General features: G+C 41.9%; 1 long non-coding RNA gene across 2 annotated transcripts; it reads left to right on the forward strand.

Moving 5' to 3' along the window:
• The first annotated feature begins 2,577 nt into the window (after positions 1 to 2,577).
• On the forward strand, positions 2,578 to 4,369 carry LOC132086896 (uncharacterized). Of its 2 annotated transcripts, none has more exons than XR_009420451.1 (3): positions 2,578 to 2,870; positions 3,211 to 3,328; positions 3,923 to 4,369. It is a non-coding gene; the product is annotated as an uncharacterized LOC132086896 (long non-coding RNA). The 2 variants fall into 2 exon arrangements; XR_009420450.1 differs by having other exon boundaries at positions 2,578 to 2,820.
• The last annotated feature ends 1,004 nt before the right edge of the window (positions 4,370 to 5,373 follow it).

The raw sequence follows: 5,373 nt of genomic DNA on the forward strand, positions 1-5,373 counted from the left end.
GGAAAAGCCGAATTTAGACGAAAAGCCGAACCGAAACGATTTTAGACCTAAGCCGAACCAAGCCTAATTTAGCCGAGTTTAATTAAACAGAACCGAACGACGCCGCAGCGCTCTGCCCGCAGTGCGCCGGTGCAGACGGCATGGGGCGCTGTATAAAGTGAGTATCAAATATCAACTATCTATAAGAAGGAATAAAAAGCTCTGTGTCATGTGCAGCAGTAGAAAATTTCAGGCTCCCAGGGAATAAATAGTTTTCTTTAAATCTTTTTAGTTTTGGGGTTTTTTTACTCCCAGGTAGCCTGAAAGTTACTACTGCTGCTTTTTTATTCTAGAGCTAGAAAGGCAAACCAAGATTAGAAATACAAGAAAAGGAAAGGGAAAGAAAAAAAAGGAAAAAAATGGAAAAAAGGAGAGGAGAGGAGAGGAAAGGAAAGGAAAGGAAAGGGAAAAGAGTGAAAAACAGAGTTAAAAAAAAGAAAAAGAGTTGGAGGGGAAAAGAGAGGGCATCCGGGAGGAGCGGTGCTGCCTCGGGTCCTTCCCCGCCCTGGGGCGAAGGAGCCGTTTGATGCCCGGGAGGGAGTGCAGCTCCCGGTGGCGGGGCACGGAGCCGTGGCTGTCAGCCCGAGACTACAACTCCCGGCAGGCCCTGCTGCCGGCGCGGCGTGTGACGCAGCGGCTATCGCGGCACATGAGTGGCTGGCGGGCCGAGACTCCAACTCCCGGCAGGCCCTGCTGCCGGCGCGGCCTGTGACGCAGCGGCCGACGCGGCCCGGCATTTTTCTCTAAATCGGCAGTAAATACAGCTGAGTAAAATTAGCTTGGTTTTCTTCCTTCTTTTGTAACTGAATAGTTTTTATTAAAAATCCTATTTGAATATGTAGAAAAAGTGGGGATGTCCTGTAATATATCCTAGCTTTTCTTGTTTCCAGGGTGCTCAGAAAACATGCGTCCCTTAGAGTCCCTCAGAAAGGTTCTCAGTGCGATCTCTACCAAGGTATGTATTTACTAATAAGTGATCCCTTTAGATATTTGCCTGTGTACCTTTTCTTGTAATTGAGAGCTTGCGTTCTGTGGGTTTTATGATAAAGCTGTAAAACATGTAAAAATGGTTTTGCAAGTCCTAATCGTTGAAGGCAGCAAGAAGTGGATTTAGAGCCTGTTGTTGACCAGACAAAGGGAAAAAGTGTGACTTTGATGCTGAACTTGTCATTTTTCATTGGACTTGTCTGGAATGATTTAAGAATAGAGAGAGCTAGAAAAAGAGAGAAATAGAATTGGTTCTTGAGCCCTCCTCAAATGCTCACCATGATGCAGCGTAGAGCCGAAGGGAAGGGTGATGGAACAGAGCTCTGTGCTTTAGAAGGAAATAAATTTAAACCTGACCTCCACACAGAGTCTCACTAACTTCTGTTGTTGTAAAATACCAAATACGTTTAGGAAGTGTTGGAAGTTAGTGTTTTGGGAAAGAAATGGCAGTTCCACTGAACGTTCCATTGAACAGAGGCTCTGGGAACGATTCATGTTGTAACTGCTGTCACTGCAATCAGTTGGTGGCTCAGCCTTGAAATGTGCACTTGGCCTTCTATAAAGCACTGTTTTGTTTGCCTTTCAGTGCTGTGAGTCTTGATAAATTGGAGAAGAGCCCAAGAGAAAGTTTTCATCCCTTGATATAAAAGGTAGGAAGTGACTTTTTTTGGTTTGGTTCTTTTTCTTTATTATTTTCTGGAGGTAAAAGTAATTAAGTATAGGTACTACTGGTTTGTTTCTTCCAGTAGCAGGTGATAATAATAGTAGTAGTAATAGTAAAAATAATAATAGAAATAATAGTAATAGTAATGTAATACTACTTGAACTGTCTTTATCCATTGTACTGGCCATTTCAAATGAAAACTTCTAAACACAAATCCAACCATCATCCTTGTAGAATCTTTCACAGCAGTGGGCTAAAGATCCTGGTTTTGTTGACAGGATTTATTGGTTCTGGAAGAACAAGAGGGAAGTAGAAGCCTAACTACTTCTAGCTCACAGAGCCATCCAGTGAACAGAGCTTTGTGTTTTGGTGGGCTTGTGATGACTTTGAAATCAATTGCTCATTACAGTTAAAAAAAATTGATGTTTTTTTGAACGTGACAGCAGAAATAACTTTAGGCACCAACTGAATAATAATAGATCACCAGTTTAAGTTAAAAATTCATGCTATACTATCAAAATTTAAAGGTAAATTATTATGTATTAGGTGGTGGTCTAAAGTGTATGTTCTCATGTGTAATGCAAAGATACATACGTACCTGAAAGTCCTTAGAGGAAACAAATTTTTATGTCTGCTGTTTGACTGTTTATCATACGATATTTGGTTTTCTTTCCCAGGGATGGGTGAATTTTAACTTTGGAGTCCTCTCTGCTAAGGATGCTCAGCTTACAGGTGATGAAATGTTCAGTAATGGTGAGTTTTTCGCCTTCTCTTTAATTGCTGTGCTGATATGAATAAGAAAAAAACAAAAGCAAGAGAAAAAAGAAGGATGGTTTATTATTTTTGATGCTGTTTTGTTTGTTTCCTCAGTATTTGCTGCAGCTCTGCGAACCCAAGCTTTGGGTTCCTTCTGTCCCACTGGGAGTTGCCCAATTTGGTTGCATCTGGTGAAATTCCCCCTGAGACCTTACAGAACTAGCTCAAACTGCGTGAGAGCCATTTGCAGTTCTCTCCAGACACCTGGAGAATGGGCGACGTTTCTGAGGATCCGGCGAGCGCGCTTCTATCCAAACTCAGTCTGTGAAATTCCTGGGGAAAACCCTTCTGTGTCCTGAAGGGCTCAAACTCTGGTGAGGATCCAGTTATCAGGTGCTCACCTGGACGGTTCCAGCTCCCAAAGGTAACACTTGTACTCTTGCCCTGTAGTTTACATCTATTGCATTTTTGTTATTTTGCAAGATTTTTTGTCTTTGCAAAATATTGTGCATTTCACTCTTTGGAACCTCTCAGATGGTTCTTTGGTGCAGCACCACCCCATGGGACACTTGGCTGCTGTCCTGAAGGGGTTGGTCGCTAGAATTGTAAATCCTGGAGAGTTTATATGTCTTCTGTCCCCAGGGAGGTATCGTGGTTTGTTTCCTTTTGTTCTGTTGGTTAGGCGCTGCTTCTCGTTGCAAGTATGAATTTCAAACTGCCCTGTTCTTACTTTAACTGTTTTCCTGGTTCTCTCCGCACGGCAGGGAAAGACTCTCGTCTCCTTGTCGTCGGGCTCGGTGCTGTCCAAGAAGATGCAGAGACTAAAAAAATCCTAAGAAGCAAAATACGACTGCAGGGAAAAGAAGCTGGAGAGAACAGAAGGTGATATTGTTATCCTTACCCTGTATTAGAAACATCCGCTGTGCTTTGATGCTGGCAGCTGCCAGGGGCTTGTTAGCTCTTTGTAGGCAGGTGTAGGTGTTCACTTGTAGGTTTTTTCTCTGGACAAGGCAATTCAAACTTTGCTAAGCTTGTATTTGCAGATTACTCTGTAGCACAGTCCAGCATGACATTTTTGAATGTTGTAAAAATACCATGTTACTTGGAAATTGCTAATGAAGAGAAGCTTTAGGGGAAAATAAGATTTCAGGGTTGGAAGATGTGAGAAGAATTTTGAGGGGATGTTAGACTGAAGTAAAGCACACTTGAAGCTGGACTGGCACGCTGGCAGGTCCCCTATTAAACAGTAGTGCTGAGATTAGCCTGGGGGTTGCCCGTTGTTTATGTAGAAATCAGTGTTTGCTGGTCTTCAGAGGTAAGCTGCTTTGAAAAGCTGGAAGGTGCAGCGTGCTGACAAGCCCCGTGCTTTGGATTAAAAGTAGATTTCGGAAGGGTCCTAAGCTTTTGTCTTTTCCTAGAAGTCGATGTAATCCTATCGAGGGGTTTTTAATTCTGTGTTGCCATGTCATCCATCAGAGCCCTGTTGTACTGATCATCATACAATTACAAAACAAAACATCAGACCCTGTCCCGACCACTTAGAGCCCAGAACACGATTTCCTCGGGCTGCCATTTGCGTGCCATCGGTACTCACCACGGAAGCGAGCTGGGGATTGTTGCACCCGTTGGGAACAAACCGCTTCTCGTCACACAGAAATGGAATTGGGACGACGCCTCGGCCAGCCCCTCTCTGCCATCGTCTCCTGAATCTGCAGCAGAGCAGTTCCAGTCCATGCGGGCACGTGTAATCCAGCTCCTGATGATCTGAGCGCACGGAGCAGCGCTCAGCTGCTTTGGGGGGCTCAGGGAGGGCAGAGTGTGCATTGTCATCTTCCTGAACCTACAGACGAATCCAAGTGAGAATCCACAACGTGGAAATCAGTCGCATATATGCTAAATAAAACTTGCAGGTTTATTTAAGAATTGTTTCTGCTTGTTCTTTGTTGTGCTTCTGTGCTTAGAAAACCTCCCTTTAAAATCAGTTCAGTCCATCAGTTGAACCTTTGTTTGCAGACCCTCAGTGAGCAGAATTTGTTGCAGACTCAGTGCACGCTGTGCTGGCCTCCTGGGAGTGTGAGGAGCTCATGTGTGCTACTTTTTGCTTTAGGACGCTCTAAGGTATTTATTCCTTTTGGGATACATGATGAGAATTCCCAAGAGAGGTAGTTATAAGGTATGACATCGGGAAAAAGCCTGTGTGGTTGGAATGTTGTTGCTGTCAAAAGTTAATTTTTCCTTCTTTCTTAGCCAGTAGTTAGCTTTTTGCTTAATTTTTGTGGTATCAGTATTTTATTGTCTAAAAAATTGCTTCAAAATAACTTCGGTGGTTGGTGTTGGCCACCAGTACCTTGTTCAGATTTGCCTATTTGCTTGTAGCTGAAATGTTCACATCTTGTTTATCATTCTATTTAAGAAACTGCTGCCCAGCCAACTAATAACTGAATATCCATCTGTCTAGGACACAGGGAGAGGATTTAGGTAATGTCTTTATTTCCAGAAAAAAGTTCCAGTGTAGTTTCTAAATAGAGGAGAAGGGGGTGAAGACTCGGGGCTCTGATGCCATTGGGGCACCCCAAGGTCCCCAGGAGAAGGAGCCCCACTGCGGTGCAGGAGCAGGTGTGTTCTCATGTAATATTGAACAAATTATAAATATAAATATGAAAATTATAAACATGAAAATATTTTTAAAATACTTAAATAAAGTGGGTTTTCTTTATTGGTCAATATGAAGGGTTTTGATTGTAAAAATTATAAATACAAATAATATAAAGGTAGAAATCTAAGTTTAGAAATATATAATAAATACATACAGATAAATATAAAAATTAAAAATATAAGAAAAAATTAGTTGTAGCAGTAGATATTATACATAATTTAAATAATAATTTAAATATATTTTAAAATTTTATATATATATCATTATTAAT

This window comes from Ammospiza nelsoni, chromosome Z (genome assembly GCF_027579445.1).
Source record: "Ammospiza nelsoni isolate bAmmNel1 chromosome Z, bAmmNel1.pri, whole genome shotgun sequence".
In the NCBI taxonomy this organism is placed as follows: domain Eukaryota; kingdom Metazoa; phylum Chordata; class Aves; order Passeriformes; family Passerellidae; genus Ammospiza; species Ammospiza nelsoni.